The following is a 15,138-nucleotide window of genomic DNA, read 5'->3' on the forward strand; positions in this document are numbered from 1 at the left end:
CAAGCAAAGACACCCAACCCCAAGGTCACAAAGCAAGGGACACCAACGTCGACTGAAACCCGGCCCAGGACTGGCAACTCCAGTCTCCCTGCTTTGATCTCAAAGGAAATAAAGCCAGAGAAGTCAAAGCGGGGACAAATAGTAAATGTTGACGCCCTCGGTCGGCAGCTTCAACCTGGCTCCATGAAACCTGCGAACTGAAAGGCAGACTTTCGGGTTGTTTTATCTCCATCAGGCTTTTCCACCTCGGGTTCTGGGCATCCTTTTGTCTGCCCTTGGCCCGGGCTTCTCTCTGAGTTCTCCCACGGAGCAGGTCTGTTGCTGGGGAGCTCTGGCGGTTGTCAGTCATCCTGACTGCTTTACTCCGGAAGGTCCTTTTTACACAAAAGGCCTCACTGAGGCAGAACGGGCTCACCTTTGATTTGCTCACCTCTCACATGTAGAAACAGCTCGCAGGCCTCTGCTGAGCACGGCTGCACTCAGGGAAAGACTGAAATTCAGTCGGTGGAGAAACAAGGGTTTTTTTTAAAGCACTCTCTGGAAGGTGAGATCCTCGCTTGGGTTCTGCTCGAAGGAATGGAGCGGGCTGGAACGGAATTAGCCTCCGAGAACCCAGCCATACCCTCGGAGGAGCAATACCAATTTGCTGGAAGCGACTGGGAGAGGAAACTCAGAGGTACGTTTGAATTGCAAAGATAGAAACAATTCACCTTAAATCATTTTCAGCCTTCAGAGTTCGATAGGAAGTATCATAATCGACCCAGCAGACGAAAGGAAGAGAGAGGCCCAGAAGGACTCAGAATTGGCTGCGGTCGCACTGTAGTCAGAAAAAGTGCCGGGGCCAGAATCTATATTCGTCACTTATGCCAAGCTCTCTGTATAAGATCTGCTCTTCGTGGCCAAGTGCGGCCTTGGCCCTCTGGACTGAACCAACACCGGGACCGGAAGGAAATGTGCCTCCCCGGGTATTCCACGGGTTGAGCACACCCAGACTAGCAAACACAAGCCCCAGGCGCTCACCTCCCGTGACATTGCCAAGGCCACTTCTGGGGGCTGTTACTGTGCAATCTCGTGCCCGATTCAGCGGGCCCCACGCGGTGACGGGACGGTGCGGGGACCTCCCCGTGGACCTCCGGCGTGCACAGAACTCATCCAAGAGCCCCTGGATTGCAGAATACTCTTTCCCCAAAACCCACCTACCCAGGCCACCCCCACCGTAACTCGTCCAATGGTTCCCCCATGGCCTAAGGCTACAGTCCCCAAAGTAAGATTTGGGGGAAAAAGACTAGAACTTTCATTTGGCTTTAGCTTTTCTTCTCATCCTCCTTTTATTTTTAATTATTAGTTTATAACTTACAAGGGGCGTACGATTTTAACACACTGGCACAAGTATGTCACTTATAAATGAGCAAACACACAAGCAAACACTCAAAAGGTCTACCTTTTCTCAGCTACCAAATCTCCCAGCTCCTGTGCTAATTCACAAACACACCTTGATCGGTCGATCGGTCCATGGGCCTCCACCTCCGCTCCCAGAACTCAGCCAGACCACCATCTTCCCTCGTAATTCATCATCCTCCCTCACGCAAGTCAGACACGGGTGCCCCCATATCAACCTGGGGCTCCCACAAGCCCTTCTCCACACAGACTTCCAGAGAGATCCTTCCCCAGATCAAAACTGATCATTTCCCACCCCTCCTAAACCCTAAGTAGGCCTCCCCTCCGACCCCCTTGGGGTAAGACCCAACCCCACACACACGGCCCAGCCTAACTGCTCGGCTCTCTCCTCCCTGCCCTCTGCCCTCCAGCACACAAAATGCACCCTGATCCTCCCTCCTGAGGTCACGCTTACATTCACCCTTCTAGCTCGGCTTCTATGTACTTTTCCAGGAAGCCTTCCCGAAACCCTACAGGAGATCCGGTTTCTCCGGTACGCCCCCTGAAACAGCCTACGCGTTTCTGTAGCATTCGTTGTAATTGTACTCCAATAACGGACCCTGCCATAGGTTAACAAACATGTCCCTGCCAGATGCAAATGTAGGGACGGGGCCATCGTCTTCACAGCTGGACCCTACTCCCCAGCTCTGGGCCTGGCTCAGGATAGGGCTCCAGACATTTGCTGCGTGGTGAGTAAACCGATCTCTCAGCCTGCCCTCCTCCGCACAGTACGCTCTGGCCTATACAGAACACTCTGTGGCAGCAACCCCCGCCCCCCTAAAAGCCAGGCTCCCTAACGCTCCTACAGGTCCCTTGACTGGAGGCTCTTCCCACCGTCAAGATTCAACACACAGGGGAGCGGCTCCGTGAGGCCTGCCCTGCCTGTTCCCTCCTCTGTGTCCCCACCGTGTGCCGTTCAGACACATGGCCGCCGTCCCCACACTAGTACATCGTCTTGTTGACATACCACCTCCCTGGGAGCCGCTGGAGGGCAAGGTCAGCGTCTGAGGCTCGGGTTCATCAGGGCCTGGGGGCACCCCAAGCAACTCTATCTGTCCAGTACACGGCCTGCGTTGCGCTCACTTGCAAGTGTATCTTTTCTCCTGTCATGCAAAACGCTCTGTGCCACAGTCCCTCTTTCCACCCTCCCTTCAAGGGAGTAACAATAACAGTCTAACAACACCTCCTGGGATTTTCCCATCTATATCCCCTACCCAGGCCCGCCCCCGAAAAGGAGACTGACAAGCAGCTGAGGGGACCCGGCTGTCCACCCCGAGCTGGTGTCCGCAGCTCCACATCAGCAGCGGCCGCAAAGGGCACAGACCTGCCCCCGCTTCAGCATTCCTGATGCACACACAGGCGTGAGAAGCAGGTGCCAGTGCCGACTCAGAGCCACCTCACCAAAGTGGGGGAGTACAGTGGGAGAGGAAGCGATCAAAACACAGGACTCTGTCTGCCAAACGCACTTGAGAACATTCTGAAATCGCAAATGGCCTTTGATCAGTCCTGCCTCAGTCACGCAAGGCTTCCATATTTCAGACAGTAACAGACGTGGGTTTCCAGAAACGAATGTGGGTCTCCACGTCACCTGGTGATCGGTTCCCCTCCGCTTCTCCCCCCTCCCCTTCCCCTGCAGCGGGGTGGCTAAGATGTCGAGCGAGGGCGGCCCCGATGCCCGAGCCCACGGCGCTGTCTGGTGCCAGGGGAATCTAGCTGGGGACTGCAGCCAGGCCTCCCCCACACTTCCCTCTGCTCCGCTGGGCTCAAGGGGCAGTCGGGGAGCACACCTGATGCATCGCTGAGACCCTCTCCATGTGCAGTGCTGGATCCCCGCCACAGGCGCCCCGTCACCTACAGCTCCGAACCAGGCATTTCAGGGAGGCTTTGCCTCCTTGACCGCAAACCTCCCTGTGTGTGGGAACCTCCATCCAGATCAGAAAGTCCACCTTCGCAGCTCAACCGTGCTCTTGGTGTGGCCCCGTCTGCCCCACACCTTCACATCTCGGAATCTTCGGCCAGACCACCACGTAGCTGTTAACGGTAAAAGCAGCCCCCACATACAAAGTGCCAACTAAGCACCCTTCGGGCGCTGTGATAAGCACTGCGTGAACACTGTGGCGTGCGGTCCTTACGACGACCCTGTCCGGTGGATAGTCATATCCTACTACCCCACTTTACAGGTCAGGAAATTGAGGGCTAGCCAAATGAAGTGAACCTCCCGAGGTCATACAACTAAGAAATGATTAGGCTAGAAACAAATCCCTAACGCTGCCTGATCTTGAGCTCATTCTCTTAAACCCTAAGTGCCGCTGATTCCCACCACCCATCCCCTCATTCTCCCTCAGTCTGCAGATGGGGAAACTGAGGCACAGAGCTGCAAGGTAACGACCCTGAGGTCACATTCAGCTATCTGGCACCGAGGGAAGAACCAGAAGCCGGGTCTCTCCCACTACACCTGGAACATTCACACCCAACAGTCAGCCATCCTCCTGACCCGACCACCCCGTCAAAAAAGAGAACAAACCCAAACCCACAGGCCAGAGAAGACAGATCCCTAACGTGATCCAACCTAAAGAGAGCAGGTCCCTTCCTCTCTAGGTCTCTTGTCCCCTAACCGTACAGCGGAGCTCACTGGCTCTCTGCGTCCTTGTCCTCTGCACCACCACCCGCCCTGCAAAGACCCAGTCAGCACCGGAGAAGCTTTGACGCAAAGACCTGGCGCCTCAGCACAAACCGAAGCGCCTCCCCGAGACCCGGCACGGAAGGGGAACTGCCTCAGAGAAATCCAAGCATCATCCGATTTAGGAACTCAGGAAATGAGTCCTGTCTCTTTCTGGAAGCCAAAGAAACGCACCCGCAGGGAAGGAAACTGAGGCAGAGCACAGCGGCGGCCAGCAGGGCAAGGCCCAGAGGCAGAACCTCCCCGGGCCCCGGACTCCCCCACAGGCCCGTCATGCTCCTCTCCGAAGACCAGGGAGGGTCTGCCACATTTCCCTGGGAGCAGCCCCTCATCTCCACTTCCTCTGTGTTGACCCCTTTGGCTCTGAAACCCAGGAACTTCCACAGGCAGCAGGCACGTGCCTGCGAGAAAGAGCGGGAAAGAACTACCACCGGCACAAGAGTCGCGGCCCGCTCATCAAGCAAGCGAGGTCTAAACTGGCTCCTAATTAATATTAACCCTCCAAATCAGAGTCGTGCTCAGAAAACCCTGGATGAAGAGACACGGGGCGGGAGGGGAGTCTCCAATTTTCTTTTTACTTCATCTGGAAAATTAAGAGCACCGCTGATTTGAACAAGAAATCATCAAGGAAAGCAATCACAACTCCACACGGCCCGTAACTCGACGGACTTGGATGTGTAACCCGCCACTTTCGTGAGCTGAAATTAAAACGAGAGTGGCAAGAATAGCAATGACGGCACGGGTCTGTCCCTCCTTCTCCATCCTCAGAAAACACAAAAACCCCTACAGACGATTCCGAAGGAGTCAGGCAAGACATCCTCCTTGTTTCACAAAACAAGGCAGCAGAAAACTGGTCAAAGTCGCCATCTCAGTCCTTCGGATGAGGGTGTCCCCGAGACTCTTCCCCTCCAAGGATAATGAAGGGGGGCAGTGGGCACAAAGGAGCAAAGGGGGCAGGGGCGCCTGGAGACCCTCTGCTCCAAACTTAACACTTATTTGCTGTTTCTGCATTAATTACAATAAACTGCTTCATAGCCTAGCGATCACTTAATGGAGCAGCAAATATGGCTTTTTCCCTATAATTAGTCAATGTAATCTACCACTCTTCCCCTCCTCCTGGCCACCCACCCCCTTCCATCCTCTCGCACACACCCCAGCCCCTGCCCAGCATCAACTCATAATCATCATCTTGCTCCCCGTTCCCGACAACATCTGGAAAACTCCACCTGATGGGCATGAGGTGAAGGGAGCTAATCTGGAAATGGGCCCAGAGATCTGGACACATAGATGCCCCTAAGTCATCTGGGGGCTTTCCCAGCCCTGACGGCACAACCAGAGGGTCAGGCTTCTCCAGGCCGATGGCTGGGCACTGAACGCATTTCCTGGGGCTCTGGTACCCACATGTTTGTAGAGCAAAACCTACTGGGTTGTGTCCCCAAGTAAAAGGTTCTGTGAAAAGACACCTTCCTCCAGCCCGAGGTTCTCCCTCCCTCCCACTGTCCTCAGTCACAGCCGGAAATCTGAGCATCCCCCAAACCTCTTCAACCATCCAGCCCTGTGCTTCTGGTTACCAAGTGTCAAAGGAACAAACAAACTTACCTTCAGAGGCTTGCGGAAACCATCTAAGGTGGCTGACCAAATAAAATCATTGGAAATTTGGCTCTTGTGAAATGAAGCCCCTAAAACAGCCCGTTTGCCTGTAGATTGAAGATAAGAGCACCCCCTCTCCTGGCTAGCTTTTCTCGACTCAGCCTTCTAAGGACTCATCCCGTAACTCCACAATCTCCAGCAAGAGCAGTATACTTTATATCTTTCCCATTTTTCAAGATACCCCCAAAACACACACGCGCGCGCACACACACACGGAAAGGAAAGGAAAGGAAAGGAAAGGAAAGGAAAGGAAAGGAAAAGAAAGAGAAAAAGAAGAAAAAGAAAAGGAAAAGGAAAAAGAAGAAGAAAGAGAAAGAGAAAAAGAAAAAGAAAAGGAAAAAGAAAAAGAAAAAGAAAAAGAAAAAAGCCCCTGCCCTTATAGAAGAAGGAACTGACACATTCTAAGCATCAACCCTACATGAGGTGCCCGATTTACAGTGTCTCATTTCATCCCACGACTCTGTTATCCCCGTTTTTTAGGTACAGAATGGAAGCTCAGGAAAGTTTAGACACCTTCCCGAGGTCACAGGGTGAGTGGCAGCACCAAATTCCAACCAGAGGCCTGAGTGCCAGGGCCACGTGCCTACCAACCTACATGACTCATTTGTTACAGCAAAGACCCGTGTTTGAATCCGAATTACACCGCGATCCCACCCAATCATATCGATTCACACACACATGTCCACACATGTATATACACGCTCTTTTGTATTTCTCAACTGCTTAGGGAACAAATACGTCAGGCAGGAGCACTGTAGTGCTGAACAACAATTCCCCAACTATCAAGCAAGCACAGTCCGCATTTTGCCAGGTTCTTCCTCATGATACCGTAACTCACACACCCAAAGCGCCTACTATGTGCCAGACACCGGCACTTTATACGTCAACTCGTGGAATCCTTAGAGCATTCCACGAAGGAGAGACTATTATTGGGTCCATTTCACAGACAACAAAACTAAGGCATGGAGCATTTAGACACCTTGCTCAAGGTCATACAGCTGGTTAGCGGCAGAGCACGGACTCAAACTCAGCTTGCTCCCAGAGTCCAGGCTCTTACACCCTAAGCTACAGCACTTCAACAGAAAGCAGTTAAGAATAAAAATGTCAATGAGTAAATGTGGGGTGGGGCACGGGGTGGGACCAGGTCTGCATCTGGAGACCTGGATGGCACCACCTCATTCACAAGCTGCTGCCACGATTTCTCTTCCGTGAACAACTGTTCTACTCAAGCTCTCCTGCCGACATCTGAGACAAGGGCCCGGAAAGCCCGAGGAGCCGGTCTCCAGGCACCTTTTAAAGCCCCTGCACAGGCGGGGGGAGACGTCTGAGGATGCTTGAGTTCTAGCCTACAAAGCACTTCTCTGCTGCCTGGGGGTGTTGTCTGGATAGCCCTGAGAAACGGTCATTGCCCATTAACACAATCAGCCCTTCTCCTGGATGCCCAGGGGGTCTGCTCACCCTCTCTGCATCATCTCTGGGCAACTCAGGGAGGAGCTCAGGGACCACTTCCGCGGTGGCTTCTGCTCTCATCCACTGGGGTCCTGCTGAAGAGGGGCAGCAAGAAGAGCTAACACTGCAAATGCACAGGCTCTGAGCAAACAGGGCGATGGGTGATAAAGGCAATCACGACATGCTAACGTGGCAGTGTGCCAAACACAAGCTGCCCAGGCAGGACTTGAGCTCGAAAGAACTTTAATTGAATTCTTTCAGCAAGTGCAGCAGAAAAATTCATAATGAGGTACCCCCCCACACACTATGTCACTCACGTCTACACTTGCGTGGATCCAGTGAAAAATCACTTTTAACAAGGATACGGGAACATGTGTGGACATTAACCCGAACGTCGTGTACTGCAGGGAAAAACAACGATCCGACCCGTGGATTTTTATTTTCAAAGCGATTTAAGTGAGGCATTCTGCCATAATCAGCTTTACTACCCCTGTTAGTATAGGAAAACAAGTTCTGAACCTAGCTCCCTCGTGGAAAACGCAAAATTTGTATAATTAAAATTATACTTGTGAAATTCAAACACACTTTAATTTCCTAAGGGTCCCCTAATCAAGTCAGAAGTTCTTACTAAAACCAATTATCCGTTTTGAAAACAGAAGAGGAAACATACGCATGGAGCAGTCTTGTGGAGATTCACAGCCCAATTTTTTTCCTGGGCTCAAGCGCCCCTGATTCGATCCTCTCTCCCCGGGTGCAAGGGAAAGTGAACCTAGCTCACTGGTTTTGATGAAGGGTTATGTGCCTGAGTTTAAACATTTTCTGTTTGTTTGTTTGCCCTCAGCTACAAAAGCGACCCACCTGAGAGACATCCCAGAGGGAATGGAGTGGAAGGGATAAAAGAAACAAACCAGGCGAGCATCAATAAATACACAGTTTCCCCCCACCCCTCCCCACTCCGGGCCCCATCGGGTTTTTTGGCTTAGGATCTCCCAGCAGTTTTCAAACACCTGCCCAGTACTGTGCCGGATACTCCGAATGCTCCCTCCGCTGCCGGGCTGAGGCACGAGACGGAAGATGCCAGCTTCACTCCTGGAAAGGGCAGACAAGGCACCAAGAACCCCAAGGCCTGGGATCTCACCTCCTCGCCAGGTAATCTACCTGAGATGTTCCTGCTCTTCCTGGGCAACTGGAAATTCTTGCACAAGAACAAAGTGGAAATACAGAATACACTCCAAGGCACTAAAATATTTAAAAGCGGCGGTTGTGACGTTCCATTTATACCATCAATATGAAATGTTATCACGATGGCCAGGGCTTGAAAAAAAAGGAGGGAGACGGGGCGCCTGGGTGGCTCAGTCGGTTGAGTGTCCAACTTCGGCTCAGGTCATGATCTCACTGTTTGTGGGTTCGAGCCCCACGCTGGGATCTGTGCTGACATCTCCGAGCCCGGAGCCTGCTTCGGATTCTGTGTCTCCCTCTCTCTGCCCCTCCCCCACTCATGCTCTGTCTCTGTCTCTCTCCCTCTCTTTCTCTCTCTCTCAAATATATATAAACATGAAAAAAAAAAAAAAAAGGGAGAGGAAAAAAAATACGAGCGAACAGGTTTTCTCCTCCTGGTTCCCTAGGACCCACTTCGGGGATGAGAATGTTGACCTTTCACACTCTTGGCTTCAGTGTTCCAGCAGCGCCCAGGGCTGTGGCGACCACCTCCAGCGCCACCCGCCCAGGCTCCCGCAGGCACCCGGAAGATAAAACAAAATGTTTCCAGGTTTCAAACTTTACTTTGCAGTGGGTGGAAATGGAGAAGCCGCCACACGTGGCCTCTCTAGGAGGGAGAATACTGCAGCAGGCCGAGCGGGGTCTGGTGTTACAACTTCCATCGGAAGGCCCTGGGAAACACGGTGCGTGCGTGCACACACACACACACACACACACACACAGGCGCCCACGCAGGCATGCAGAAGGGGACACACTCAGCCGAGAGCAAGTCATGGGAACTGCAGCTTTGCTGGTTCCTTGCCTCCCTCCCACCAGAGCGGTCACCTCATTAATGTCACTCAGCATCACGTTTTGCTACACTCCGTTCCCGCAGGCAGCCCAAAGCCGGCTTCCATTGTAAACTTCTGTTCCTCGGGAAACTATCAAAAGCTTTGACTGGAGAGGAGAAAAAAAAAAAACTTCCAGAAGGCCTCTCTGCTCACTCGTCCCACTCCTCCAAGTTTTTCTCTGTGGTGCTTTATTCGAAATCACTACACACACAAACCACGCTCTGAAAGTCATTTACAACATGCCAGCTTTAAAAAAAAAAAAAAAAAAAAAAAAAGAAGGGAAAAAAGAAAAGAAAAAAAGAGCTAGTGATTGCTGTGGCCCGTCTACCTGCATTTGCCCAAAGAGAATAATTCATTTCGGTGGAGGATATGGATGAAGCCCTGAATACATTCTAACACCGTTTTCTGCCCTTCAAAACAATAAAAATGTAAAAACCCAGACGAAAGAAGGCCTGAGAGAATCTCTTGACCCCAAGGAATTTATTCTCTTGGATCTTCTAAAGCACTCTCTCCCCAGAATGCATCATCAAGACCATTTTATTAGATTTTTCTAAACCCTTGAAATTGTCACATAATTGAAACAGAAACAGCAATTTAGAGCTCCGAATGGATTTCTTAAAAAGAAGAGTCTGGGCTGGCCCAACATCCCCTCCTTGGCTGCTCTCGCCCCTAACCTAAATTTAAGACCCTTGCACACAAAACCCTATTTATCTTTTAAATCCTCCCTTGCCATAAAAGTTACACATTCCCCTAATGCCTTAGATTTCAGGACATTTGGGAGAAACTCATCCCAGACAACAGGCTAAAAAAAGAATCCATTAGCATTAACTTGCCTGTCACAGTCAGTGACAAATAAATGAATGTGATGCTTTCAGATCAGTCATTGGTGGAACTACCCCCAGGCAGATAAAGACCAGGCCTGGGAGAGAGAAGGCTCACGGAGAGACCTCTCACACAGCGGTGTCTGAGCTGTCCCCCAGCTGCTCCCCAGGACTTCGCTCTCAAAGGCAGCAAAAACACAGGCATCAGACACAGAAAAGGAAACGCATTCCCAATGCCCACCGGGCAACCCCAAGATGAAGGATGGTTGCTATCTCCCCTTCGAGAGCGAGCACCCCCAGGAGCAGACCAAGCCACTGGACACGCAGTTCCCTGACTCTCAACGTGCTGTGCTATCCGTCACCCCCAGACACGACGACGGTACCCACAAGCTGCTGCGTAAGGTCCTCCTATGATCCAGCGAGGGCCATCTTGGGAAACAGGATCAGATGACCGATGCTCACGCTGGGTGCCCCATGTACAGATACCATCCTAGGCCCCTCGTATGCATGAACCCATTTAATCTCCTAAACGAACCTAGGATGTAGGTACTGTCGACCGCCCCCCCCCCACCGTTTTACAGATGAAGAAATGGAGGCACACACCACACTCCTTAGCTCGTGAGTGGCATTCAGCTGTGTTGACGAGGTGTGTAGAAAACAAGCAGTAGACACGAACCTGAAGCTCATCGGCCAGACTGCCACGAAATCTGTTCCTCAGCCTGAGCACTTTACAAGCAGTCAGGCAAAGCACGAGAACCTAAAATCTACCCGCTCGTGCTGGATGCGGCAGGGCTTAGCGGTTAAGAGAGCAAGGACCTGGGGGCGCCTGGGGGGCTCAGTCGATTAAGCATCTGACTTCAGCTCAGGTCATGATCTCGTGGTTTGCGAGTTCAAGCCCCGCGTCGAGCTCTGTGCTGACAGCTCGGAGCCTGGAGCCTGCTTTGGATTCCGTGTCTCCCTCTCTCGCTGCCCTTTCCCTGCTCATGCTCTGTCTCTCTTTCTCTCTCAAAAATAAACATTAAAAACATTTTTTTTTTAATTAAAAAAAAAGAGAGAGAGCAAGGACTTGGAACCCGGACAGACGGTGATCTGTCTGTCCAACAGTGATCGACCCTTACTAGTGTTGTGGCACTAGGAAAGCCACTCGCCCTGCCTGGGTCTCAGTTTACCAGTCTGTCAAGTGGAGAAATACCCACTACTGCAAAGGACTGTCGTCAGGATTAAATTAAAGGAGATTAATTACACAGAGGCTTAATATTACGCCTTGAACATACTGACTCACAATGTAAGTAACAGCCCTTATTTTGAGTTGGGATTTTTTTTATTATTATTATTATTCAAGGTCTCAGATAAAATCAAAAAGTACAGCAGGCAGACACACACCCTTGAGAAACTTTCCAGATCGTTGGGAGCTTGATGCGATCTACCCTTGAAAGAGAGAGAGAATAGAGATATGCGGTCATGTATGTGGGGCCCAGTGGGAGTCCTGCCCCAAGGCTGCTTCTACAATGTGCCACGGGGTGCTCGGTCCCAAGACCACCCTTGCTCACAGCTCTCACGTCACAAGAGGCACAGGTCACACGACTCCAAAATCCCACGTTCTTCACACCAGGCAGCCACTCTGAGTGAAAGGTGACCCCGAGCAGACCTAGGAAGTCACAGGTGAGGCTGCTCAGAGCCACAGGGCCCACACCCCAGTGACATACAGACAATCTGCGACTTCCATCCCGAGAGATGCCATCTCATTGTCTATGCACAGTAAGGTCAAGATCACGGCTCAGATGAGGCTGGAGTAGAAAACCCCTGGGATTTTGTCTAGATCATGGCCCCCTGTTCAGCACGTAAAGGGGAGAGGAAGGGAGACGATGGAAACAGGAGAATGACGGCGCTCCTTCCAGTCGCCACACACCCCAAACAGTGGGCGTGGCAACTGCCAAGAACATCGCTCCTGAAGAAGGGCCTGCAGCCAGAGAGAACGCAGTACGAATGACGCTGCAGGCACAAGTCCGGGGTGGGAAGATCCCCATGAAACCGCATCAGCCACCATCCCACTAGCGACCCCGGCTTCTATACTGACCCCCAAAAGCTCAGAACGTCGTACAGAGCATCCCCGGGATCCTGCACGCGCAAAACAGGCTCCCCAGCGCATGCCAAAGGAAGCACACTCGTCTGCTCTGCCTGGCATGCGAGGCAACCCAGCCCGGCCCCGGCTCCTCTCCAGGCCTGAATCCCCAGCGCCGGGCGTGTGCACCACACACCCTTTGCTCCAGAGGCACACCGACCTCTCCGAGCCCCCCGTACCAAGAGCTGCATTCCTGCCATTCTCCCCTCCTTCCTGCTCCTCAGGATCTAGGGCAAAGACCACCTCCTCCGAGAAGCGATCTTAGCTCTTCCTTCCTCTGGACACCATGCCCGCCTCTCTGCTGTGCTTCCCACACCCTGTCCTGTACCACGGGGTAGCACCCCTCCTCCCACCCGGGACCTAAGACCCTTGAAGACGAGAGCCGTGTCACCTTTGCGTTCTGCATTCATTCCACCTGGACGGAGACTGACACTGTGCCAAGGAGCAACAATCAACGCTGAGGTTTGTTTTTTTGCAATTACTAAAAGCTACTTGTGCCCTTTGAGTTCACTGTCCAATAGTGGAAGCTATAAGGCACACACTTAAGTAACCATGAAACTCAGAACAAAGCGCCTAATGTAGTCCCCGGTGCCGAGCAGAAAACTTGGTAACTGCCGAGGCCTGAGAGTGGCCGCTAAATGCACTGAAGATAAGTCTGTCCCCACCCCACCCCCCACTCCTGCGTGTGACGTTTCTCTCCGCCTGCTCTCTACTAATCTGCCCCACCAGAGTGAAAGCCCCATGAGGGCAGGGACTTTTTGGTCTTGTTCTCCACACTATCCCCCGAACCGCACACATTCTCTGGCACATGACAGGTGCTCGGTAACGTCTGGTGAATAAATAAACGAACACGTGCCCAGCACAGTGCCTAATGAGCGCATCCGTGAGTCTCTGCTAACTTATTATTGCCTATTTTTTGCTCGCTTATTTTACTGTGATTATTACCGTAGCTTGCCCTAACCAAAAGAGAAGATAAGGCGCTATGGAAATCCAGAGAAAGAAATATCACATGGAAGAGAGAGCAGAAACAGCTCCGTGGAAAAGGTAGCCCAGATCGGGCTTTGAAAGAGAGGTCTGTTTCGCACAGGAGGGAGAAGAACGGGCGGTTCGGGTGGGGATACACCCAAGGGTAGCTATTCAGAGAAGGGGGACCGGTAGAAGAGAAGGAACCTGGAAAAAGACCGCCCCCCACCCCCCCGCCGTACAGATCTCGAAGGACACGTACCACCAGGCTAAGAAGTGCAGACTTTGGGGGCGCCTGGGTGGCGCAGTCGGTTAAGCGTCCGACTTCAGCCAGGTCACGATCTTGCGGTCTGTGAGTTCGAGCCCCGCGTCAGGCTCTGGGCTGATGGCTCAGAGCCTGGAGCCTGTTTCCGATTCTGTGTGTCCCTCTCTCTCTGCCCCTCCCCCATTCATGCTCTGTCTCTCTCTCTGTCCCAAAAATAATAAATAAACGTTGAAGAAGTGCAGACTTTGTTCGGTGGGCATTGAGGCTTTCCTGAATCCCCCCAAAAGTGGGTGCACAGAGTCAGCAATGAAACACACTTAAGCAAGCCCTTGTTCGATGAACACATCAGATCGAACATGAGATCAGAGGAGGTGAACTGCATCTCCCTTTTGCGTTCTTGGGACTTTCGGCCAGAGAACATTCAGGTTTAAAAACACAAAAGGACAAGAAGATGGGTATGTCATCTCAAGGGGCACCCACGAGGGTCAGCTGTTTCCTCAGACAGTGCCCCCCTCTTCTTCTGTTCTTGGGGGGCAGAGGATTCTCACCTGCCTGCCAAAAACGTGACACAGAACACATGAGTTCCAGCTTCCCGGCAGACTGACCTTAACACTGAAACGAAAGCATGCAAACGAAAGGCAAAAATCTCGGGAAAGGACATTTGGAGGACGAAGTGCCCCTCCTCTTGAGCTGACACCTGCTGCTGACTGAACACAGGAAGGAGCCACGCTCCCCGACGAGAAAGCAGCTAAGCCACTAATCCCCCAGGGTCCTTGCAGCCGTGGACAAGGCTGCAGACGCACCACCACGTCCCCGCCGGGAGCCAGAAACCCACCGGCAGGCCAGTTAACGGTGGCCAGCGAGGTGACAGCTGCAGATCGTCCAAGATGGCAGCACGCTAGAACGACCCGACCCACAGCAGCAGGGGAAGGCCAGCTGCCGAAAACTCACCCCTCGCCCGCCCTTGAGAAGCTGCCAAGAAACCACTGCCCCAGAACAGGAGGTGCGTGGCTAAGACGTTCGCGCTGTGCTGCACCCATCTGGACGGACGGATGCTTAACAGAGAAACTTCCAGGCCCTGGAGCCTCATCAGCAGATGAGACGGGAGCAGGAAAGCCCGGCCTTGGCTCAACCTTGCCACAACTTAGCTGTGTGACCTAGAGCAGCCGACCTGACTTCCCTGGACGTCAGCTGCCTCCGCTGTGAAAAAGGCAGGCTGGATTCATCTCAAGCATTTAAGTTATTCCATGTCAACCATCAACAGCTCCCTGCCGGCAGGGGGCTTACATTCCAATCAGGATTTTTCTTAGGTCATTTTCCATTATTCTAACTTTCCTTCTTCTGCACAAATAATTCTATAACGGGGCGCCTGGCTGGCTCGGTCTTGATCTCGGGGTCGTGAATTCCAGGCCCACGTTGGGCGGAGAAATTACTTAAAAACAATAGTAAATAATTCTATAACACTGATACCAGCGGACGATTGCAGGCACTACTTTGCATCAGGCTCCCAGCAAAGAACTCTGCATACACGCTGAAAATCACTCCACGCTGGGCACTACACCCCTGTTTTAAAGAGGAGGACACTGAGGTCTGGAGGGGCTCATGGGATGTGCCCACCAGTCACCCAGCTGCGACTGAAGGCAACTGGAAAGAGGATGAAGAAATGAGATCTCCGTTGATCAACAGATAAGGTTCTGGCCTCT

The 15,138-nt window shown here is 52.3% G+C and overlaps 1 protein-coding gene across 11 annotated transcripts in view; it reads right to left on the bottom strand.

The window, feature by feature from the left end:
- MSI2 (musashi RNA binding protein 2) overlaps positions 1-15,138 on the bottom strand; it is a 391,199-nt gene that overhangs the window by 366,457 nt on the left and 9,604 nt on the right. The gene's annotated exons all lie outside the window — the stretch shown is intronic.

The sequence above is a fragment of the Leopardus geoffroyi genome, chromosome E1 (genome assembly GCF_018350155.1).
Source record: "Leopardus geoffroyi isolate Oge1 chromosome E1, O.geoffroyi_Oge1_pat1.0, whole genome shotgun sequence".
NCBI classification, from domain to species: Eukaryota; Metazoa; Chordata; class Mammalia; order Carnivora; family Felidae; genus Leopardus; species Leopardus geoffroyi.